General features: G+C 38.2%; 1 protein-coding gene across 1 annotated transcript in view; it reads left to right on the plus strand.

Moving 5' to 3' along the window:
* The window catches only part of wipf1b (WAS/WASL interacting protein family, member 1b), a 63,995-nt gene that overhangs the window by 23,307 nt on the left and 14,042 nt on the right, over positions 1 to 26,646 (plus strand). The window contains exon 2 of the mRNA XM_007575555.2: positions 14,888 to 14,995. The gene's annotated coding sequence lies outside the window, so the exon portion shown is untranslated. The remainder of the gene's footprint in view (positions 1 to 14,887; positions 14,996 to 26,646) is intronic.

Consider the following 26,646-nt stretch of genomic DNA (forward strand, 5'->3'; position numbering starts at 1 on the left):
AAAATCCTAGAAAAGCAGAATTAGCAGCAACATAAATGTATTATTTCATCTTCACCCTCTGGTCAGAAATCTAAAAAATAATCTATTTTGTTTTGTTTGCTACATTATTTGTTCCAATGAGCTGCTTCCAGTCCAAACCTGAAGTTATTTGATGTTTTTCTTCATTTAGGAAGAATTTCATGCAAACAGATGTTGCAGCTGCTTCATGGGAACAAATGATTATATTTCCTGAATGTCTCTTGTTGATCTGAAACAGCAAAAATAAAACCAAATAAAACAGATAAAGTTATCAGGTTTGTTGGGATTAATGGCTTCATGAATCTGCAGCTAAAAATCCTTCTAACACCAAAATGTGAAAAGTTCAGGCCTTTCTGCTTGACTTCACATCAACACAGTGTTTACTGATCTGCTGGTTATTTGTGATATTAACCTGTTACAGATAAACTACAATAAAAAGTCTGGCCATATGTGAACCTGTATAAGTTTATTACAGTTTACTGCAATTATTTGCAGTAAACTGTATCATCGCCTCTATCAGCCTCTATCAGATCGCCTCTATCAGATCCTCAGGTTGAAGCTTGGACTTAGTTTCCAGATGTAGTCAAACCATATCTTTATAAGAGCGTAAAGCTGCCAGGTTAAAAGCTTCAATACGTAGGGTGACGCTGATCAGTTGGACGGATAAAGAAGCCTGACATCATGACGCGTTGTAACACATTACTCCGGTAGTCTTTTTTATTTATTTATTTATTTCAGGATTTTTTTCGGCACTAGTTTATTTGACAACGATCTGACTGTAAGGGGGCAGAGAGAGCGGAGAGAGGCATGGGCCCAGCGAACGGAGGACGGGAGTCGGGCTCCTGATTACCGCGGGCTAAGGTCTCTGTGGGGCGCGGCGCTAACCACCGCGCCGCGCAACGCCCCTATTGCGGTAGCCTTTGTTGTAATTTACAGTTTGTAATTATTAAATTATTTACATTTTTATACAATTTGACCTTTCTGACGAACTCACCTAGTCCACCTTCTTTCATTTTCTGGGAAAAATCTGCTTAGTCATGTAATTGCGACTAGTCGACTGGCCCAGAAAAAAGTCAGTGCAGAGAAAAGAATCGATGAGTCGACTAGTCGACTAATTGGTGCAACCCCTACTGGGTACATGATTTGGACATTTTTACCCCACCTGANACAGTTCCAAACATGCACCTCGCTCCGCTGTACAAGGGCTGCAGAAGTCCACAAAGTCCGTGTTGCGCTGGTTTTAACAGTCTGTTCTGACTGCCGCAGTCCAGAGTCAAAAGAAAAAAGAATACCCTCCTCTTCCTACTTCATGGTTCAAATGAAGGTACCAATTCAACGTGAACCAAACCACAGCGCCCCCAACTGGGCACCATAGGCAACAACCCACAATCAGCACACAAACATGGAACGGGCATTTACACTGACTGTATTTAAATAATTTTTACTCTCACTCATTCACTCTACGTTACTGCAGCTGAGCTGACGCAAGTATACCACATAGCGAGGCATAACCTGAGCTACAACAGTGCTGACTGTTCACACAAACTGAATCAAAAATGCCTAGCTGATTCAAAAACTAAGAAAATAACCTTCGAGAGAACAAAGGCACAGGCAATAGTTAAAGATGTCCTTGCTCAAAAGGCAGTGGGGGATGTTGCCAGGGCCCTCACTTTGGATAAACCATTCCCTTTTTCAGTGCAGACTGATGCCTCAAATAAAGGCAACTGGAAGGTGTTTCCCCTTGCTATTCATTATTTCACTTAAGAATGTGGGATCACCAGCAAAATGCTTGATTTCATAGAGAATCCAGATGAGTCTGCTGCTAGGATTGCAGCACTGATGGAGCAGTTGCTTGAAAAATTTGGTGTACTGCTTGATCACTGACAGCTTTCAGTGCAGACAACACCCATGTCAATTACGGAATTCACAACTCCATCTTCACCAGCTTGAGAAAGAGGCAAAAAAAAAATCTTCTGCAAGGAAACTGTCATGCACATATAGTGCACAACACAGTGAAGCATGGTCTTGATGAGCTCATTGTAGATGTGGAAAATGTGGTGTTAAAAATCTATGGCTACTTTTCCACATCAGCCAGAAGAAGAAAGTCACTCAGAGTTTTGTGATGTTGAGTTCCAGGAAATTCTGCAACATGTCGCAACCAGGTGGTTGTTTCTAAATCCAGCCATCATCCAGCTGCTGCAATCCTGGACTGCAGTGAAGTATTACTTCATCAGTAATAAAAAAAATAATTGGGCCTCCCTTGTGCAACTACTGTTACAGTTTCTTGAGTCCATCTGACGCATATAAAGCGTCACAATTTTAAAGGCTTGCAACTGCCTTGCTTTCTTTGGTCCAATACTGATACTAGCGCAATATTTACTGCTCGTGAATTTTACATGCAATACAATATAGCAAATGGGTTGATTAAATTTTTTTAGCTTTAGCTTACTGAAAGATCTCTCCCCACTTGCAACAGTCATAGACAACATGCAAAATATACATAAAACAATCTATACTTATCAAAAAATGCTATGCATTTGCATTTTATTCAAGCTGCAGTACTTAACTTTAACAAAAAATGTTTTTTTCCATATTTGTTAAATATCTGTGTTTTTTCACAGATAACCTGTGAAAAAAATCAATCTCCTCCACCTTCCACCTATTATTGCTAGCTAAAGTAATGCAACGTTCCGACCAAAAACAACCATTCTGAACCAGGCGGACAGTCTTGGTGCTGTCAATCAACTTCATTCACTCACTGCTAAATGGGTTAATGGTGTAGAAATGACTTATTGTTGCAGGAAAACTTTATCTGCCGTCATTGGTAGTTATGCCAATGAAACTGAGCATTCCCAACAGGTTATGCTAGTTGCAGCAGAGCGAGGGGGAGGGAGGATGAGCAGCTACATGAGATTGTGATTGACAGTGCTAAAATCCACATCCTTTCTTTGATTGGTTGTTTGTAGATAGCACTGGCAGAAGGCAGAGGAAATTAATTTGTCACACTTTGTGCCATACAAAGTACCATATTTTCCGCACTATAAGGCGCACCTTCAATGAATGGCCTATTTTAAAACTTTTTTCATATATAAGGCACACTGCAATATAAAGCGCATAGAATAGATGCTACAGTAGAGGCTGGAGTTAAGTTATGCATCCACTGGACCTGCACTAAACGGAATGTCAACAAAACAGTCCGACTCCGGTCGGCGAGGAGAGCCGTCAGCGACTGGGGCGGGGCGTGGCTGGACGATGGTCACCCTTCTCCGTTCGCGCACAGAATGTTCGTGGAGAACGTGGTGCTAAATGACCTGCAGACGACCTGATTGTAGATGGTCGGTAGGTAGATGGGTCAGTCAAACTTTATTAATAGATTACAAACCAGCGTTCTGACAACTATCCCAACATGCACCGTGTGCTTCTTCTCCTATGGGCGAAAATGAAGTTGGCGGCTGCTTACCGTAGTTGCTAGACCTGTTGTGGCTCAATATTGGTCCATATATAAGGCGCACTAGATTATAAGGCGCACTGTCGGCTTTTGAGGAAATGGAAGGCTTTTAGGTGCGCCATATAGTGCGGAAAATACGATATGTTGTGCCATACTTTCACAACATAAAAAATAAATACAATTTTTTTTTAATAAAAGTTACACACTGCAGCTTTAATTTCACTTAGGAGAGGACAGGTCAGGAGGGACGTGGTAACTGATATCTGTAATTTAAATGCAAGTTAAGGTAAAACTGTGTGGACCGTCTCCAGTCCAGACAAGAGGCTGTTTTTTGGGGTTGTTGGAGCCTATTAAGAATTAGATAAATTTATTCATTGCTAAATTAATTTCCACAGATTTAATGACAAATTAATGGTAGCTCAATTTTGTATATTTAATTATGTATGTATTTAATTGTTCTTTTTAGACCCTCCTCCTTGTCAGTCAGGTTCGGGCAGTGATTAACAGGCAGAAACAGCTGTTGGTGCTGAGCTGATTGTTTGGTGAAGGAGTGAGGAGTGAAATGATTTTGTACTGCAAATTAAGTTTTTTGTTGAAGTCAACTCGGAGATTACTTTTTGTTATGTTTGTAAGTAAAAGAAACCTTTTGGAAACAGGAAAGAGTCTCCGCGAGTGCTTTATTTGTTTTGAGCGAGTCGAAACCCTCCTCCTGGACTGCTCTGGCATTTTTGTGTTTTTTGGATATTTTGAAATGCGAGAGTGGACGTAACAGGGTTTTTTTTTTTTTATTATTTTATAAAGAGTTTTTGAATTTCTGTCAGCAACAAATATATTGTTTTTGTTGACTAATTGTTCATCCATCCATTTTCTTTCGCTTATCTGGGTTCAGGTTGTGGGGGTAGCAGCTTAAGAAGGGAGGCCCAGACTTCCCTCTCCCCAGCCACTTGTTCCAGCTCCTCCGGGAGAATCCCATGATGTTCCCAGGCCAGCCGAGAAACATGGTTCCTCCAGCGTGTCCTGGGTCTTCCCCGGGACCTCCTCTTGGTGGGATGTCTCTGGAACACCTCACCAGGGAGGCGTCCTAACCAGATGCCCGAGCCACCTCAACTGGCTCCTCTCAACGTGAAGGAGCAGCGGCTCAACTCTGAGTCCCTCCCAGATGACCGAGCTTCTCACCCTATCTCTAAGGCAGAGCCCAGACACCCTACGGAGAAAACCCATATCGGCCGCTTGTATCCGCGACCTTCTTCTTGAGTAATTGTGAAAAGAGCAAAGATGCAGAGAAATCCCTAAAGACTCCCTGGAATGATGCTGACTGGCTTGTCATTGGACACAGTGTTGCTCACCTTTTTCACTGGGACAGGGGTTAAAGGTTAAAGGTTAAAGGGGTGAGTCAGTTAGCTACTGCTAACTGACTCATCTGTTAAGTGTGGTAAAAGGTACAGGGGCAAGTTAAATATATGAATGTCTTGGTATTTCTTTTCCTTAATTCATTAAATGCTATGGAGGCAAATCGTAGTCTATCGCTGAGTCTATGCTGTCTATGCTATGCTGTCTATGTCTAGTCTATGCTGAATGGTTGATAATCTCACACAGTCTACTCACCTCTCTTGGAGAAAAACCGTGTTACAAATTCACACTCTTGTCTTTTTCTCTCCCTTATCTCTCAAATGTTTTTGAAACCTTGACTTTATTATTTTTCTTTACGGCATAGTAACTGCCACAGTCGTTCTTGTCTTGTACTCACTGCTGCTGAACATTGTCACCATCAAGTGTGCTAAGCAGGAAAGAATCATTTCATGCAGATTCAGTGAGGNCTCTGAGCCACCGTTAACACCGTGGGTCATGCTGAGCAACACTGGCACTGTTGAGTGTGCACATTGCACTTGCATGGCAGGGGTAGCAGAGACCTGCACCCATATAGGTGCCCTACTTTTTAAGGTGGAAGCAACAGTGAGGATACGAGGCACAAAAACTGTTACAGATGAGCCAGCCTACTGGATATTACCTGGCAATCTGAAGAAGATTCACGCAGAAGTTGGCCATACAATTGACTATAGTACTTCAGCTTCTCAAAAAAAGATACTTGACCAAAATATCCTTGCTGAAATCTCAACACCAGCCAGAAGAAGCCGTCCGCAAAAAAGAAAAATCCCACCTGCAAATCTGGAAGATTTGGGTCGTCTGCTTGACACACTATTAGAGCACGCCAAAGCTGTTGGTTTGTCAGGAATGGAGAAGTATTACACATTATTCACACACACAGAAGAGCAGTCAGTTAAGTTACCTCTGTCACTTGCCTCTCTGTACCACAAAAACATCCACTCCCATGATTTGTCAACTCTTTTGCTGTGCTGTGAAAAATACAAAAATGCTGCAATAGTGACTGATGAGCAGGCATAAGCTATTGAAAAGCACACAAGACTGCAGCACAAGTGTTCTGCCTGGTATGAATGTCGAGCTGGACGAATTACAGCATCCTCTATGCATGCTGTATTTGCCACCAGTTTGGAAAGCCCAGCGCTTACAGTTGTAAAACAGGTGTGCAACCCAGGCAACACCATGTCTACTGTACAAACAAAATGGGGTGTGAATCATGAGGTTGATGCACAAAGGGCCTACATTAAATTAAGAGCTTGTCACAAAAATCTAAAAGTTAAAAAAGTGTGGTTTCATCATAAACACTGACTTCCCTGAACTTGGAGGTTCTCCTGATGGACTCACAACATGTGACTGCTGTGGTAATGGCTGCCTGGAGATGGTGTCCTTACAAATACAGGGCATCCTGCATCCAGGAGGCAGTGGATGCAAACGACAAAAACTTTTGCCTTCAGCTGTCTGGCAGTGAACTTCACCTGAAGAAACATCATCCATACTATACACGGGTACAAACTGAGATTTTTGTGACAAAATCAAACCACTGTGACCTTGTTGTGTGGACCCAGAAAGACATGGCTGTTGTCCGTGTCTTTCCAGATCAGGAATTCTGGGAACCACGTCTACAAAAAGCACAAAGCTTCTTTAAAAATATTTGCCTTCCAGAACTTGTTGGTAGATATTTCTCAGAGCACACCTGTACTCCAGCTTCAAGGGAGACATAGTCTAACAATCTTGTCAAGAAGCATGTAAATCATGCTGCTAGACTAATATTTGCACTTTTTTTCTCTAGCAATTTTTCTCTGATGATCGGCACATTTGTTACCTGTAATGTTCACTTACATGTTACATGTCCACTGAAAAATGTCCAATAAAACTAATATTGAAAATGTGACTATTTCATATTATTTTTCACTCTGAAATGTTTTAAATACACGTTGAATGTTTAAATGTGGGCTCTTTCATTTGGTTATATTGTTTATATTGTTTACCGCAAAATGTCTGATTATATAAGTATTTAATCAAAAAATGTTTATCTAAAAATCTAATCTACTTCATGTATATTATATTAAATATTTTCAAATTTTACTTGGACTGTGATGAAGTTCATCAACTGTTTACATGCAACTTCAAGTGCTTGAATCAAAAGTCTTATCAATGTTTACCAGATCAATTTATGAAATGAGAGAAAACAATCCCTTCCATGTTATTATTCAAATCTACACATATTTCCATAGAAAATCATGAATGGAACAAATACAAATTTCTTTTTTACTATATGTATTTTACACAACAGTGCTAACTGTACAAATATTTCAACACTATCATGAATGGAACAAATACAAATTTGTTTTTTTCTATCTACATTTTACATAAAACAGTACTAACCATACAAATATGTCAAAAGAATAAATGCAGAAAATCTTTTTTCAATCTGCATTTTAATTAATATCAGTGGAGCATTGGAGTTTCATATTCACATGTACAGGTTTCATTTTCATTAGGTTTCACAACCACACTAGAACACATGTTCACCAAGCAGCAGCACACAAACACAATCTTGTCAAGAAGTGTCACCTCTTCACCCTCACATGTAAGCAGCAACCTAATTGGTATAGTTCTGTGTAACAGTTTGGCTGCATGAGGAACAAATACAATCACTCTTTCCACATGAATTCTGAGGTGAGCTACAGCTCGCGAGTCTTCGACATCTTTAGCATCCAGTTGACATCTCCCTTTAGTGAATGATGGCATTTTGACCTCAGCACACATCATTCCTACACTGTCCTTAATATCAAAGCCTCTGTCTGCTAACACAATGTCTCCAGGTAATAAATTGGAGAGAAGGCCACAGTTTTCTGTAATGTGTTTGTCTGAAGTACGTCCACCCCATCCCTTAGAAATAAAAGAAATCGACCCATGTGGTGTTATACCAATAAGGTATTTCATAGTGTGTCTTCCTTTGTACCGGGAGAAGGATTGTGCACGTGCTTTTAAATTTGAGGGTCTTTCTGTGCCTAATTCAAAACAGTCAACAATAATTGCTACACGTTTTCCAAATGTTTCCAAAAACTGAGGAGGCATTGTGGCTTGTAAACAATGCCTCTCAGGCCAGCTTACCATGGGCTTAAGGCGTGCATACAACACATCAAGGGTGTCAGCAAAGACAGTCGACAGAGTTTTGTGTGACACACTGAAAAGATGGCAAAGATGCAGAACAGGTAAATCAAGTCTTAGACGCATTAGTGTAAGTACAACCATTTGAAACTGTGAAATCTTTTTTGATTCTGACAGAAAAGGCCTAATAGTGTTAAACAATGATAATAAAATGACAAAGCAAGGAAGTCCTGTATAATATTTTACTTTTTTTGTGTCATCCTTAAAAAAANTATACTGTATGTGTGTGTGTGTATGTATCATATGTGTGTGTATATATGTATGTCTATATATTTTTTATAATATGTTTTAATGTTTTTGTGGGGGACCCCCTGTCAGTGAAGGGCCCTTGGTCCTTGTCAGTGAATTGTCCTAACTTTCCCCCCTATAAGGCGCCACTGTTCATCGTGCTATGTTGCAGCTCAGTGAGGAATCGACTGAGGAAGATGGAGACATAGTGGAGATTTATCTTCTGGTGGTTCAACTTTTTTGAAGAAACCTGGCTGTTCTCACGGCAACCTCTCTCTCTCTACACAATGGCACCTTGACCTTCACTGACATTGAGAGGGTGACCACCATCCTCAACCTTATCCATAAAGTCAGTATGGATGCACTTTATGATGAATGCTCCACAGCAAAACCCATTCTGAAGAGGCTCAGAGAAGATGCTGAAGATGAATAGAGGTCTAAATGTGTGGCTGCCAGATAGGTGTGACTCTCTTTAAAGAAGCTGACCTGTCTAACACACTCTCTATCATCAGCCACATCCTGAGCATCCCGCTGGACATTCTGGAATATTTTCCAGAATGTTCAACAAATGGTGTGACTGCAGGTATAGGGGCTCAGTTGAGCTCATCAGAAGTGAGCTTCTGATGACTCTCAACTTTGAGCAAACAAGTTCAGAGTTTTACAGCAGCACTTTGAAAGACAAACTGCAGCAAGGAGTAACAAATACACTTGGAAAAAGAAGTAACTCAATGAGGAAGAGTATCATACCTGTTGCGTGTTGAAACTCAGTTTTACTTCACACACAAGAGAAACACAAAGGCTTCTTAATATTCCCAAAACTGTTAAGGGAAGGAGTAATGTTATGCACTGTTTACCTATTTGATAAGCAGTTAGGCATGTTTACAAGAGTTTTTGTCATTTTCTTTTCTTTCAGTTTTTGCTTAGATTTTCCCTCTTTAGGGTAAAAGTGTCATCAGGGTCCACAACAAGAACTCCAACAGCAAGAACAGCTATGTTTACATTAAGTTTATTAAGTCCTCAACTTATTTAGTTTATATTTTATGAGTTCATTACTAAACGGATCTGATTAGGTGCTAGTGCTACTACTATTGTGGTAGATCATACAGTATATCAATTATGTTAACTGTGCAATAACTTGTGTGCAATTTCTGTTCCCTTACACTTTATAATTTTTTTGAAATTGGGATGCATGTAATGTAGCTTTATTTAACAGCACTTCATATGCAGCAATATTTTTGGAATAAAGCCTTCTTTGCAAAAAGTGCCTTTAATTGCATGTATGGCTGATTACCTTCTTGATCACCCATTTACAAAAAAACACACATAAAATGTGAATCGGGAAATTAAAAAAAAAATCGGGGCCCTGTCAATTACTGTTGTTCTTTTTTTTTAGTAGTAAAAATTAAATGTTACCCCTCCCAGACCAAAAAGCGCACATCTTTATTTGTACTGAACAACCCCCTGGAACTGCATGAAAATGGTTCGTTCCTGCTTGGCACACTTGACGGTGATTTTTCAGCAGCAGTCAGTACAAGAAGAGAACGACTGTGGAAGCTACTATGCTGCTTAGAAAAATAATGAAGTCAAGTTTTCAAAAAATTAGAGGGGTAAGGAAGAGAAAAAGACAAGAGTGTGAATTTGTAACGCAGTTTTTCTCCGAGAGGCGAGTAGACTGTGTGAGATTATCAACCACTCAGCATATTTAGCTTAGCTGCAGACTACTGTTTGCCTCCATAGCATTTAATGAATTAAGGAAAATAAATGCCAAGATATTCATATATTTAACTTGTCCCTGTACCTTTTACCACATTTGACAACTGGTGCGTCAGTCAGCAGCAGCTCTAATTCCCGATACCAACATAAACTCCTTACCCCCATCCCAGTGAAAAAGATTAGCAACACTGTATCCAATGACAAGCTAGTTGGCATCATTCCAGGGAATCTATAGGGATTTCTCTGTGTCTTTGCTCTTTTTACAATTGCACAACAAAAACACTATATTTGTTGCTGACAGAAATTCAAACAATCTTTATAAAATCATAAAAAAAACAGCCTCCTGTCTGGACTGCAGCCAGTCCACACAGTTTTACCTTAGCTTGCATTTAAATTTCAGATATCTGTTGCCATGTTTCTCCTGACCTGTCCTCTTTTAAGTGAAATTAAAGAGGCAGTATAACTTTTATAAAACAAATATTTTTTTTTACATATTTGTTGAAACAGTCATTGTGTTGTGACAGTGTGGGATGAGATAATTTGTGAAAAAAATATTTCCTCTGCCTTCTCCCAGTGCTATCTAGAAGCAACCAATCAGAGGTAGGAGACGGCGGGTTTTAGCGCTGTCGATCACAATCTCATGTGGGTGCTCATCCTCCCTCCCCCTTTCTCTGCTATGCTGCAACTAGCATTGCACAGAGCTGTGCAGGTTCAAACTGTGAATGCTCAGTTTAGTTAGCATAGCTACTAAAGACGGCAAATGAACAGTTTTCCTGTAATGATAAGTTGTTTCTCTGCCATTAGCACATTAAGGAGTGAGTGAATGAGGTTGATTGACAGCACTAAGACCGTCCTCCTGGTTCTGATTGGTTGTTTTTGGTCATAACGGCGCATTACTTTAGCCAACAATAGTAGTTCAGGGAGGAGGTGGAGGAGATTAATTTTTTTTCACAGATTCTCTGTCGCATAGCAAAGTGTCACAACATTGTGACAACATTAACAAATATGGAGATGGACTCAAGAAACTGTAACAGTAGTTGCGCAGGGGGGCCCAATTTAATTTTTTGTCATGGGGCCCAAGATTTCTGGCAGTGCCCCTGCCCATAGATATTGAGCTTATGTTTGGACATTTTCCTCTATTGTCTGCGTAACTACTAGAAGAATTCTTAAGTTGAAAACAAAAACTTCAACACAGATGTACAACTTTATTCAACCAAACGTTTACAAAACTGCCAAGTAAATTAGCACTTCAGAATTTATCCCGAAAAACAGTTTAGGGGATGCCAAGTGCGTGACATGTTTTCAAAGTTGGTAAAAGGGCTAAATGAAAAATCAGGTTGGCTACTAGCACATTAGTCAATTAGCCAAAGTATGTCCACCACTGTTCTTCATGGAAATGCCATTTTTGTCATAGCTCTACGCTTTAATATATGTTTGTCTTTGTCTGAAAAATAAGATTGTTGTAAAATATTTTTTTTGTTTTTGTTTTTTCCAACATAACACTAGTAGATATACTATGGAGAGCCTGTTTCACCCCAAAGTGGACACAGTTCATTAGGCAATGAGGGAGAGCACTTAGATTAATAATAATCATAGATATTATTGTAATGCCCTTTATATCTTGAGATGTCAAAGGGGTATAGTACATAGCAAATTATAGTCACTGTACTGTTGCAAAGTGAGTCCTGCACCTTTATTGAAAGGGATTCTGATCTGCCACAATGTCCCTTTGGTGCTTCCTTCATATGTGCAGTGAAACCAGGATGTGTTATTGTTTCAGAAAATGATCAGTTACCCATCAGCCCTGCTCATTTTAAATTAAGGATTTTATCATTTCTTTCAAGTCACTCTTCAGCCGAATATAACTTGCATGTGAATTTTGGTTTACTGTATTGACAGTGTGAAATGCTGATACTGCAGTTGACTGCAGCATGATGTAATACGCAAACAGGAGAAAAAAAACCCCTGCATTTCAGAAAAAGTTCAAATGAGAGCTCATGTAGTGAAGGACGCTTTGTGCAATGTCTACACCTGCAGACTCTGATCCAGTTGTTTCATGACTCATGATGTTTTATCATGTTGGATCAAATGTCAGTCACTTTGTCCAGTAAATTTATCTTCGTGCCTTCCACTGTTCAAATTGGTTACAAAACCATTCCAGATTGGAGCATTTAGTTGCATCTTCCTCTACCTGCAGTGTTTCTGAAAACCTTTGTAGAGTCACGTGATAAAAACACATTGTCAGAAGGATCTTTGTGAAGGCCTGGTGTTGTTTTTCCTGAGTGCATTAGCCAGTGGCAGTGTGGGGAACACTGGTCTTTTTATAACTACATTACCAGCTCCTGCATTTTTTTCCCTCAACAAATACCAGATTCTGGTAAAGAAAAGCAGCTGTGGGCGGCAGAGAAAGCCGAAGTGTCTCTTCAGTGTTGCTAGAATTGGCTGCTAACACGGAGCAGCAGGCAGTGGACTGAAATGAAGACGACAGTGTTTTGGCAGATTGCCTCGGACTGTATGTTGCAAAGCAGGAAGTGTAACACTGAGAGTACAGGAAGTGACTGATATGGAGCTGTGCTCCCCTTTTTATGTCCAGCAGCATTATAGAGTATAAGCCGTTGACTTTCAGACAGAACCTGTTCTTTCTGTCTGGTGGAATAAAGAATGATAAATACAGAGCATCCAGACAGACTTGGGACCAGTGAAGTATTCGACAACAGAGGGCAACCAAAGCACCAAACTCATTTATGGTCAATGTGGGGGGAATTTCAGAGGGAAAAAATGGGAAGTGGTGATGACAACAAGGTCAGAGCAGAAACAATGACATAATGTAACTGAAGATCTGCTGTGGATCATCTGAAGAGCTTTTTCTCGAACATTTGAAGCAAATGTTTACATGTTTTGAGATGTCAAAATGTGGATAAAAAAGAAAAACTGATGAATAATGTGGCCCGTTACACATTTAAAGTGCTTGTTTGTTTTCGTGTCTGTTTTTTGAGGAGCACAGATTGACGTTTTTGTCTGAAAATTGCAAATTTTAGCAGCAAAGTTGGCAAGTTGGTAACAGTGTGGTGACTATTTTGTGTGCATGTGCAGATGGGAAAAAAAAATAGGGGTATAGTACATAGCAACTATACCAGTGGGCTAAATGGGGTTTTTTATCAGTGCACCTCCAAAAGTACATACATTTTATATTGATTTGTGTGAACATGCTTTCATGAGTAATAGCCATCTCAAGCTAACTTGTAGTTATATAGTGAGAATTGCATGCTGCATGTCTGATATGTTGCCATGCGACACACTGGCGACCTGTCCAGGGTGTACCCCATCTCTCGCCTGGAACGTTAGCTGCAGATAGGCACCAGCAACCCTCCCAACCCTACTAGGGACAAGCGTGTATAGAAAATGGATGGATGGATGTCTGATATGGGCTCCAAAATAAAAAACTAAAAACAATATGACTGCATAAATAAATTATACATACTAGTAAAATAATTAAAATTAAAATTGTTACAATATGACAAAATGAGAACTTACTTTCAAAGTGGACTATGACGAAGTAATATAATTTCTTGCGAGTATATTGTTTTCATGATTGTTTGGAGATCGATCTGGAACTGAATGCTGAATAACTGCACAGTCCTTTCTCTAAGTTATTTTAAACACGTTTTTAAACTGATAAACAACAAATCAACACAACTAAAAAGGTTTTTACCTTATTCATTTCTACATTTCTTGTTGACTTGTTGATACATTGGCCCCATTTACTTAATGTTTGGGAGATTGGAGATTACTTTTTTCCACATTTTGTTGTTAGTCTTTAATACAGAAAATCTATTTATCCCTTAATTCTACATTCTGCTCCCAAAAGGTTCTCATTGAGTTGCTTCTCCAGCTTTTCAGAAAGGCAGACTCATGGTTGACAGTGCAGGTTGACAGTGCACAAACGAGCATGAAATCTTAGGAGTTGAAAACATGAGGCATTATAAAACTTCTTGGACTCATTATGTCCTATATATTTTATATATCGGATTTTACAGAGAGAGAACATGCTGAATGCTACATTCAGCATGTTTTTATTTCTGTAAATTTTAATAAGGCTCTACAACTACTTGAAAACCTAAGATTTATTTAATTAATTTCAAATATTACAAAAGACCAACGGAAATAGTTTGGTATTTCAGCAATGTTATGCCAAAATGTGCTGATTTAACAGTTGTGCAGTAGATGGTTAATCCAGAAAACCCTAATGTTAAAGAAAGCTGGCTGTTTATTGAATTGAGTCCATGCTTATCAATAGAAAGTTGAGTGGAAGGAAAGTGTTGCAGAAAACTCTTAATTAGTTGGATTAAAGTAATAAATGTTATTTTAATTTGCTAAGATGCACCTTAGCAATGATGCACCACCTTTTAGTTTAATAACAACTGTGTCTCACTTTCAGATATGTGTTTTCTTTTTTTGGCACCTAAAGTATGTTTCATTTTGAAACATCAATTTTTTTGTGCATTTGTAGCTAGATCTACAAAACTGTAGTTACAATTTCCATTTAAAATTCAATTACAGATGTATCTACAAAACAACAATGGTTCCCATGTACATTATTAATTTTGACTGAATTATTCTCTACTTTTTTTATCAAGTATGTTCTGTTTTTACATCAGGCCCTTTTTTAGTTTTTTTTTAGTTGTTTTTTTTCTATACGCCTGTTTTAATCTTCAGTCCTTAGTAAGCACGCCTCCCCCTCCAACAGGCAGGGAACTGAAAAAGAGGAAGTGGTTCGCAGCATATATAAAGTGGCTGCTGAAGTGACAGTTCTTTCAAAGTGTATGCTGTGAGATTAGAGAAAGAGGAATCAGGAAATTCTGCAACTCTGAGTGCCGTTCTAAAACTTGTTGGATTCAGCTAACTTTTGCCTCTTTCCATTTTCAGCTGCATATGGCTGCTGTTCGCCTTTTGCCTTTTTCTGTGGAATGAACTGAGGTGCTTCTTCTGCTGTCTTCTGAACATACTGGTTATTCTTCTATGGACTCAGATTGAGTAAGTTACCTTAATTTCCTTCCATTGTCACATGGTCAGTCATTTGTAAATGCAAAAACGAGCTTGCAAACATGGCAACTTTTTTTTTTTTTATTTATTTATTTATTTTTTTTTTGTAACTCGTGCCCAACTGTGTGTTGCAGTAGTGTGAAGAGCTGAGCTCAGGTCTGTATTCCCAGAGTTACCAAGCATTCTTGCTCCAGTCTGGTACTTGGAGAGTTGCGTTGACATAATTTGCACTGCAGGTTCAGTTTCAGTCTAATAATGGAGCTTTCATTTAAAAGCCAAATCTCTGCGCTGTGAGAAGGAGCTATTTAAGAGAAGCACTCCCAGAAGACAGGCCTGCAGAAGTCATTCAGCAGGAACAAGTGAAGTTTAACAAAATTTACATTTTTTTATTTTGGTGTATTTTCCGCAAAAAATAAAAGCAAACTCTGTGACTTTCTCTTCACAAACCCTGTGACTTTCTTCACTTCAGCACGCTCTTCATCAATTGGATTTCTGTGACATTTCACCTTTTTTTTAGTCTGCTGTTCATCTAAGCCTGTCACAATAAGAAATAAATTAATTAATCGCATTATAAATTAAAACGAGCATAATCATTTCCATTTGGACATCAGTCATTAAAGAGTTGCTTCTCTTTTAAATTTGTTGAAAAGTCATCGTTTTGGGAAATGCTGCAGACATTTGACATCCAGTACGAAATGGTTAGCTTGCACTAACTGCCTGTCTGAGCTGAATGATTATTTTCCCTGTCTAAGCTGAATGATTATTATTTTTTGAACTGCAATTTTGGTTACAGAGATGTAAAATATTTTCCATTTAGAATTTTAAATATTCTTTTTAGAAAACAATGTTTGGTCTGTGAGAGCGTGTACTTGCATAAATATGCCATTATTAGTATCATTATATTGGTTGAAAATTCTTTAAATGACAATGTTATCATTTATTTCAACTTCTGGGAGCATATATCGACCAGCAAAGATTGTCCTCACAGTCCTAAATTAATCAGTTTAACTTAAATGTTTTCACCAAGTGAAAAACATTCCAACTCTTTATCTTTAATTCTGCTAAATAAAGCTTTAAAGCGATACTTAGTGCTGTTTGATTACCCTGCTGAACAATAATACTTGGTGCAAAAGAAGGAATAGAGGCCAGGCTGCCATTTCCTCTGAGAGCTTTCAGAACAATTAGCTGTTTTATTAGTGTCATAATGGCTAGTTGTATTTAAGTGCACATACGCCATAGACAGCATGTCTGGTTGTATTTGAGAATTGCTTTTATGAGTCATTTTAAGAAGTGAAATGAGGAGTGAGATATGTGATGTAAATGGATGACGGGTCCACATGATGCAACCGTTCAATGCTTGATTTTAAATGTCCAAATACAACAATGGACACCACCCATAAGAAGATTTGTTTTAAAAAGCTTAAGGATTAGAGTAACTCAGTAAGGTGTAACACAATCTCCCAATTCAAATGTCACAATGTTTCTAGAGGGATCCAGTCACTCCGGGAGTATGAGGTACCTTTGATATAGACTGTTGGGTCCCTGTATGACCAGTGTCAGAGTCTGGTCCCAATTGCTGGCAGTAAGTCGGGCTCGTTTCCAGTGAGAGTTGGACTCCACCAAGGCTGCCCTTTATCACCTATTCTGTTCATTACTTTCATGGACAGAATTTCTAGGTGCAGCCAAAGAGTTCAAGGCTGCTCCTTTACATTGAGAGAAGCCAGTTGAAGTGGCTTGGGCATCTGGTTAGGATGCCTCCTGGACGCCTCCCTGGTGAGGTGTTCCAGGCACGTCCCACTGGGAGGAGGCCCCTAGGAAGACCCAGGACACGCTGGAGGGATTATATTTCTTGACTGGCCTGGGAACGCCATAGGATTCCCCCAGAGGAGCTGGAACAAGTTGCTAGGGAGAGGGAAGTCTGGGCCTCCCTTCTTAGGCTGTTACCCCCGCAACCCGACCCCGAATGAATGGAAGAAGATGGATGGATAAATGGATGGATGGGATCCAGTCACTGTCTGCACATGAATTTATCTGCAGAAGGAAGTATAAGATATTATGATTCCCAGATGTGCATGTGTGTGTGTTATACTTCATATCTAATTGTCCTGATAATTTAGACTCTTATTTTGAAGAATTGAAGTAGTTCTTGAGTTGGGATGTTGTGTTGCCACAGTTGGCTGATAAAGGTTTCTTGTTAGGCCTGTGGACAACAATTGACATGTTCTTTGCTAATCGCTAACTGTACTAAAGTTGGCATAGAAAGCATTTCGTAAATTCCTGTAGTGGCTAAACTAAAAGACTATTCAAAGATTTTAAGGGATCTGGACTCTAGCTTAAAAATGTTACACTTGAACTAATTAAAGTTGAAGTGTGGATGCTATGTTATGCTGAACAGGCAACACAGCTTGAGATTTATGAGCCTCTATTATGGACCACTGCTTCCAGTCAATGAGTAAAGTATGTGGATAAAGATCCTTTTGAAAAACATAACTGTCTATTTTAATAGTTCAAACCCAAAGTATACTTTAAGAATTAATTCTCACAGTAGAGAATTAGACTATTTTACAACCCTAGACTATTTTACAAGCTAATGCCTACACTCTTTCTTATTTCCACTCTTGAAGGTTCAACAGCGGTAAGGAAAATTAATAGTGCTACTAGATTGGCTACTTTACAAACACCAGCCAATAACATTTCAACTAGCTTTGCTATTTGTGCTTCCTGAACTGGATTTTCTTTCAAATATTTTAGATAAGGGGGAAAAACAAATAATTAGATTTTTTTGTGAAGAATCTGAAGTCACATTAAACAGAAAAATCTGTCGGCAGGGTCCAGTTTGCCAAAATAAAACTGGAAATTGGTAGTTTTTTAAAAACTATTTTGGAATATTTTGAACTAATTATAGATTTAAGACAAAGTTTGTAATTTGTTAATTTATTTACAGAAACAAAAAATTTGGGATCATTAGATATTCCAAAATCCTTGCTAATATCTCATGAACTTAAGACGATATATCATCTGATTTGAGCTTGATGTTTAATTTCACCTAAGATCAGAATTGATCACAATTTCTCTTTTACTTTATTCAAAGTAATTAGTCAGTAATCTGCTTTTCTACTAAGCTTGTATATTTGCAAACTCGGATGCAATCAGTCCTTCTGAAAGCTAACAGGATGACCCAACCCAAAAGTTGTGGGTTTCATACCAGTTTCCTCCTGGCCAAGGAACTAAGACTAGAAAAGCATCCTAGAAATTCAGTCCAATTCAAGTCAGTATCCATACCCGTTGGAGAGTTCTTTTGACTTATTTTACTTTGACATTTTCCTTCAAGATTGAAATGAACTTCTGCTACCCCTAACAGCTTGATATTTTCAGTGTATTTTTTTGTTTTTTTCAGTTATAATTCTAATGTGTGCAATAGATTTTCGTTCCCTTTTCAGATCTGGTTCTCTTCTTGCATAAGCGCATTGTTGCTTCATAAGGACATTGCAGTTGAGTCTAACTCAGTACAAGCTTCTAGAAAATCTTATCTGCAAAGAAAAGGACACAGTTCACATCTATTGCTGTGTTTTGTTGGCTGCATGGCAGTCAGTTATGTAGGTTTTGCATCCTAGCATAAGAAACTGTTCAACATTACCCTTCTCGATCGAGTACTAAAGTAACAGCAACTGCTGAATGGTAAAACTGAGGTGTGAGTGAGTTCACACACACACCACAGGATGTTAGCTTAGCCACTCAGCACAGTTTCTGCACAGCCTCTGACACATTCATCACGTTCCTGGACGGCATTCAGAGCATCTACATCTACAGTTTCCCAGAATTCAAGTTGACAGTCAGTCTGAGCATTCTGTTTGATCACCAACATGCCTGTTTGGTAGAAGTGAACTATAATGAAGGGCTGTGTGAGGTTTGGATCGGTTCGTCTTTGGCCTTTGAAGGCATCTGTGGAGGAAGCGTGATAAGAGGTTTTCCGTCATTGGTACACCTTTAAAAAATCCACCAAAATCCTACATCCTGTCACCTAGTTGAGCAGCGTTGTGTGTGTACAAAGTCAATTTAGCAATGCTAACGGCATCCTGCAGTAAAAGACAGCAAATCGTATTGGTTGCATTAAGCTGCCAAAAAAACAAAGGAATCAATCCACAGAGAGTTCCAACAGTAAAGCATACTTTTTAATTTAAGAATGTTTCCAAGCTAATTGTCTAAAAGTTAGATTTGTTTTTATGCTCAAATCTTTACACAGAATACCCAATCATGACAACAGGAATACTGTGTATATGTGTTTTGTAAAATATTTGAAAATATGTTGGAGACTAAAAATAATGGAAGAAATGACGCGCAAAAGTACTCACTGTTTTTACTCAACACTTTGGTCATGCACTCTTGGCAGCACTAACAGCCTTCGAGTTTTCTTGAATAACTGCCAACAAATCTTTTGTCCATTCCTCTTTGCTGGACCATTTTAAGCTCCATCAGGTTGGGTCAATGCACAGCCATTTTCAGATCTCTCCAGAGATGTTCAATTGGATTCAATTATAGGTTCTGGCTCGGCCACACAGGAACATTCCCAGAGTTGCCCTGAATTTTTTCCCTTCTTGGCTTCCCTTCTTGGCTTTGAGTCATTCAGATAAGACAAACCATTGCAACATGTCAGAATTTACACTCTGAAAAGTGTTTTTGGGCTGTAGTTAATATTATGGACTTATTTATATTAATCTCACTTAATTCTTTTGCTTTAGTTATGACAACTTACTTTTTGGTGTTGAATTAACTTAAAGGGTACAAATTTTTAATTTAAAGAAACTTTTTACTTTGACTTTACTTGAAACAATTAAGTTCAATGCTGCATTGCTATCCTATGACTGACGCCATGATGCAGGCTTCACTAGGGACAGATCCTGTACCAAACAGGTGCTGTGGTGGCACAGGGGTAGAGCACAAATCGCATAAGGAGATCTTAGTCCTCGACATGCCCATGGGAAGTTCAGTTCCAGCCTGATGACTAACTCCTGTATTCTCAGATAAAGGCTGCCTGAGCCAAAAAAAAAACAAACCTTTTTAATAAAGATCCTGTATTAGTTTACTTTTTTGTTTGAAGTAAACTAAGTAATTTGAGTAAGGCTGACCTAAATTTGTCAAGTTAAACCAACTTAATAAATGAAGTTGGATAAACTTATTTGAATTGCTTACCAATTAAAGCAATTCAATTAAGTTGGTCCAACTATTTTCTTTTTCACTGTAAGAGGTTTTTTTTCCAGATGCCTGGTTTTCTCTACCCACAAACGCTGAACATTCATGTCTTTGTCTCAGCAGATCAGAGAATTAGAATTTTCATGGATTTAGCATTCTTCAGGTTCCTTTAGGTAACTTCAGGTGAGCCGTTCACTAAGAAACGGCTAACTAAGTCTGTACAGAGCGAAGCTGGAGTTCTGACAGTGTCCATCAGGTTGTTGGTCTCCTCACTGGCTCCTTCTAGTCCTGGTTCCAAACTGTTTCCATAGATAATCAAGACAACTTTGCTCATCGGAACTTTCAAAGCAGCAAACGTTTTTTTTTGTTTGTTTGGTTTTTTTTTCTACCAGTCCCCAGATTGATCCTTTGACTTCATATTTGGTTTTTGCTCAGATTGTAGACTGACACTTTATCTAGACATGTCTGCCTTTCCAAATCCTCCCGAATTAGTATGTGGACTTTAGTTGATGAGTAGAAACATTTCAGGGATGATGAGCTCACATGAGCTCAACTTTGAGCTTCAAGGCAAAGACTGTGAATACTGGTGTACATGTCACTTCTTGGTAATTTTTTTTAACTAAAAGGAATTACATTGTCTTTATGGAGTGTTTTGGTTAGAGTTTTAAGGTAAATTGTGAATTTAATCCATCTTGGAAAATGTCTGTAAAAGAAGTTGGAAAAAGTGAAGAGCTGTGAATATTTTCATGACTAGATGTGTTGGTCATTTTAATACTTTGCTATGCCATTCTGTTTTTTTTTTTTCATTTGATAAAAAACTTTATGGACATGAAATACTGTCACAGTGGAATACCTCTTAAAAATGTGTAAATAGGAGAATTTAGGGTTCCACAAATAGATGAATTTGTGAATACTGAACCTCAAACAGGCGAGGATTCACTGTACTGGTACTGTTAGTTTTGTTTTGATTTGAGTCAAAACTGTAATATTTTACTTTATAAAGCTTAAACTGTGATAAGCATTAAGATACATGAGAATAGAGTGGAATACAAACTTTTCACACAAAAAACATTAAATTAATTTGAGACCATTTTATGACCACATGTCTCTATAATTAATGAGATATATTCATTATTTATAGCTACTTGATGGTTAAATTTATAGGGACACATTGAAAGTAGACTGAAATAAAATGACAGTGAACTGATACAAACTGGGGGTTGAAATTGACAAAGAAACTTATCCACATTGGAATAATTTTTTTCTGAAAAAATGTAATGTATTCTAGATGACCACATTTCTACACTGTTTAACTTCATAAATTACACAAACTCTCATATGGTCAGTATGAAAAATCAAAGTTACAAAGTAAACTTCTTTGGTCTGTCAGTTGTGGTTTTAATTTAGATTATACTTTATCATCAGCAGTCTTATTTCATTGTGTGAATAACTTTAATAACTTAATTTAATATTTGGATGAATCTCTGCGTTGTTTTGCAAAAGGGATTCAGTGGAAGGCTAAGGAAGTCTTATTATAGCCACTTGTAAATGGAAACATATGTTAACCATATTCAGTGTGTGTGTGGGTGTGTGTGTGTATGTGCGTGCATGTTTGTGTGTGTGTGTCACATGACTGTCTCTTCAAAGGATTCACCGGCTTTAATCTAGTCACATCTTCTCCTCTTCCCTCTCTGTCAGAGAAACCATTGTTCATGCTTTACTAACATTAGGCTGCATCTCAGAAAGAGAAGAAAAGTGGTTTATTTCCTTTGGTCATTTCATCACACTGGCCTGTTTTGTATTCTGCAAGTTTCTGCGTTCGCTCAGAACTGCTGCGGAGTTCATCTGCAAATTGCAGCCGCTCTTTGACTTCCAGATATCTGCTTAAAATGAATAAATGGCAAGTCATTAGCCGTGGAAAATCAGGGAGGAGCTTTCCGCCACAGGCCTGCTCACCTGAGAGCACGCTGGTATCCGGAGTCCGAGCTGCTGCTGTTTCATGCGTCATTTCATGACTGCTACAGGAAATGAGTTGACATGTCACCCTCAGTATCTGCAGTAAAACTATGAAAGCCAGTGAGTCATAGTAACGCTAATTTTTACTGCAGATTAAAGTCAGGCTGAAAGGCCTCAAGTCTCCATCATTCTTTGATGCTGACCAGTTTTATTCAGTTTAAAAATAATAAGTATATTATTCCCCTCACAGAACAGGAAACCACAGAGAAATATGAACACTTCAGCGCAATGTTATTACAGCTGAAGATATTTTTATTCTCACCTCTGGTGATGGTATGTAAAGTAAATCTTGAAGATAAATTAATCTTTTATTGTAGTTGCAAAATGTCTCACTGAATTTATTTGGATTCTAACAAAGTAAAGTGTGATATAAGCTGAACTGAATATGATATTAAAGAATCTTACAATGGCAAAAATAAGTGTAAATGTTGTGATGATGATACCAGACATGTTATCACTGTGTAACCTTTAGCATTTTGGGTTAAGTTATTTGTTTGAAACTCTGACAAAATATTACATAATCATAAGAAATGCAAGTTCATAGCACTTGGAATATATAAATCAAACGTTACTGCACTCAACAGTCCTTACACACAATGTAATTGTCATAATAGTATTTCTGCAGTGTATTGTGCAGTTCTACATGGCATAATTAATTTTACTCCAAACAATTCCTTTAAACTACAAAAACAATAAAATTTGCCTGGAGTATAAATATTTTCTAGTACTGGCTCAATTTTCTTTAGGCACAAAGCTACAGGAAGTGCTAACTTTTAGTTTGGTGATTAGTAAAGCAGCTGTATTTACCAGAGTGAAAACACTGAAACATAACTGTTATTCTATCAGTAAGATGGTTTTTCTTTCAGAAAGTTGGATGGTACATTGAATATAACTTTTTTAGTTTTTTGTGGGAAGTCACTGCTGTTCACGACCACCACCTACACAGAGTAATATTGTTCTAGCATCTGTTAGCAGAAGTAACAGAAAAATGCTTGAGCTTTCAGCCTTCAACTCTCAAATTTGAACAACTTTTTTTATATATAGAAAATTCACTTTTATAGAGAAAGTCTAAAGCGACTGCTTTGGCATTTAGCAAAATGGAAATCATTTGGCTCTGGGAGAAAAATGTTGTGTCTAACTAGATCCATCTGAAATGAATAAATTACTTTTTTTGCAATTATTTTTAGATCTATTAATACCTTCATTGTGAACAGTAAAATTTTATTTCTTTTATTTTAATTTAATGCTGTCAGCTGTAATTTTTAAAGAAAATCTGTGAAACTCAGAATCTGTCAAATGGTCCAAATTTTACAGAAGTCTAATTCCATTTCGGTATTAAAAAAACTGCAAGCATTGCACCTCTGCTGAGGCATTATGGTGTCACTTATGGTACTTGCATCTGGTCGGTATCATGACTTAAAAGATAATGGATTAGAAAATTATGCATTTTTGTAAAGTTGGTGTTGAAACAGCAGAATGTTAGCTGAGGTTTCAAAACCATCATTCATAAACCAGCAGAGAAAATCCTAAATCCATCTATAATTGTTTCACCACAATCTAGGACAAACCCATTCCACAAAATAAATCACATTTTTGTTGATATTTTTTATCCTTCTATTTGACCAAGAGAAAAAAGTCATTCAATTTCCAAAACTCTAGACCAAGGTGCACTGGGGGAAACTTGTCACTTCTCAAAGGCCTCACTTTCAGACGCTGCTTCAGAGTCTCTGAAATATAACGGATTTCTATGAGAGTTGAAGAGGTGAGGTGCTTGCAGAGGAAATTGTGTTGTGATTTGCTTATGGCTTGTTAGAATACATGCATGGAAAACTCAAGATTTCTTGATTAAAGTTAAGAAGCAAGCCATTTGCCATGCGCCATCATGCTGGCTAAATGTTTTTTTTTTTTCACATTTTGCCCAATTATACCACATATTATCTCTTCATCAATGTGTTTCATTTGTGCAGATTACTCTTCTGCTTTTCATTTGCATGAGCATCACAGATTGTCACTTCGTATTTGTAACCATACAAGGGAACCTTTGATGTGCTGCTTGATAAGTTGAGTGTATTTTTTAGTTTTTTAGAGCCTTGGTTTACAGTATGTGAAGTGTGACTGTATGTATTTTGTATCTCTGGTCTTAAACAATAATCTAAATGTCATATATTGTAGGGTTTCAGACTAACGCAAATTTATGCTTGGTGAAGTTGTTCTTGATCAGAATCAAGTGCTCCTATTATTTCTGAGAAGTATAAATTTGACAGCAGAAGTCTGTATGATTCCATAAACTCTGACTTCCTCCTTAGATCTCCTGGCCTTTTAGTTTCAAATTCAAATATTCAGTCATAATCTGATGCACACATTTTTAAGCTTGGCTCTGTGTGTACATATGACGCTTATTTTGTGGCGTTAAAGCATGTTTTTTCCTCTTGATGATTGAACAAGCTTTCCCAGTAGTAGTGCAGTTCACTGTGTTTTTATGTTAAAAAATGTTTATGAAAAAATTATGAAGATTTGGAGGAGCATAAGCAACAATCATAGTTCATAAATAATGGTGTGAGGCCAATGGGGAGGTAATGCCCAGTTCAATGCGTCAACTGTAAACCTACCATAATCCGTCTTCACTGTCACTGCTACTGGTGAATAAAACTGTTTAAAATAAAAAACAACCCTTTGCCTGGTGAGGGGCAGTAAAGCCTGGTAGCCAGCCAGGCTAATGAAACACAACAGGAAACCCTGATGAGGCATTTGAAAGAGAAATTTCAACTTGTCATATGACCACAAACATCAATTCATGTAGCTGGGCTTTTATATGATGGACCAGACATTTAAATATGAAGTAAGCATCAAATCCTAACCCATATGAAAAACTGGAAAAGTGTGGTGTTTGTATTCAATCTTCTTTACTTTATAAAATAGCATCTGTTAGGAGAATTATCCTTTCTCCAGCTAAGTTTTTGATGTATGAGATCGAAGAAGAGTCAGTGAGTTGAATTCGTGAATTCCATTTAATGATACCAAAATACAGCTGGTCCATTGCTCATGCCATCTGTATGTTCTAGCAGAGCAAAATGGCACGTCACAACAGTTGCTAGTTCTCTTTATTGGCCTCTCTTTAAACTGCACCCTAAAGAGGGTGTTCCCTAGTATGTCATTTCCTTTAACCTTAGCTTTGAGAGTGTTCCCCAATGTGTCATTTCTTTTCTCCTTAGGTTTGCAGGCATGTACTCTGTGTGTGTGCGTGCATGTATATTCGAGCATGCAAATAGCTACAAGAGATGGAGGAAAACACAGAATTATTTATTCTCAACACATCCGATGCACATCCAATGAGCTGCACAATGCTGCAGTTGGTAGCACTGTTGCCTTGCAGCAAGAAGGGCCTGGGGTCTTTCTGCATGGAGTTTGCATGTTCTCCCTGTGGCTGTGCATGTGTGGGTTCTGTCTGTCTCTGTGTTGCCCTGCGATGGACTGGTGACCTGTCCAGGGTGACCCCGCCTCTCGCCCAAAATGTCTCAATGGATAAGCACCAGCACCCCTCCCGACCCCGCTAGGGACAAAAGTGTACAGAAAATGGATGGATGGACATCCAATGCAATCTCCTGTCTACACACAGACAATATAATCTAATTTCAGACCCAAGCTTAAAGACATGTGCATAAGATTGTGACTGAATATTTGAATTGACAACTAAAAGGCCAGGACATCTTAGGAGGAAGTTGGAGTTCATGGAGTCAGAGACTTCTGATGTTAAATTTAAACTTCTCAGAAATATGAAGAACATTAACAGCCCTGTTTAGTCCACTTTAATCCAGTCCTAATTTGTTTCCTGAGAAAGTCTGGTTTGATTGAGGATGCTTAAACAACATCTTATAAAGACCAAAAAAGCAAATTCTGGTACGTCTACAGACCTCAGCCTCAGTTTGAAGTGAAAGTTGATGCAAACGCAAATTGGACAGATCGTTCCAAAAGCAGGAAGTGTACTATAGTGCAGAGTATTGTGAGTAAATGCAACCAAAGCAAGCACAAATCTATCTAGTGGGAGAAATGGCTGTGGGCTTTTGCAAAAGGCAAAAGAGAAATCTCCAACCACTAAAATCTCATTTGTTTACGTACAGCAGACATGAGGCTGGGGTCAAAGTTCACCGTCGAGCTTTACAGTTGGGCTCTACTTTATCTTTTCTCTCACATAAAATACATTTAAAGTTAGATTTTTGTCATCCAAAACTTCTATTTTCTCCTTTTGCTTTAAGAAATTCTGAATCTCTGGGTTTGTCAGGAATTTAGCAGCAACAGAAATGTTTTGTTGGTCCAACTGAGCAAGAGCAAGTGAGATTAAACGGGAGTAAAATGGTTAAATAAGATCTCCATTTCATCCAAGTGTCAATTTTGTTAAAGAGATGGAGTAGGAAAAGGAATAAAGTAAAGTGCTAAAG

The sequence above is a fragment of the Poecilia formosa genome, unplaced genomic scaffold, assembly GCF_000485575.1.
Source record: "Poecilia formosa unplaced genomic scaffold, Poecilia_formosa-5.1.2 Scaffold380, whole genome shotgun sequence".
Lineage (NCBI taxonomy): Eukaryota > Metazoa > Chordata > Actinopteri > Cyprinodontiformes > Poeciliidae > Poecilia > Poecilia formosa.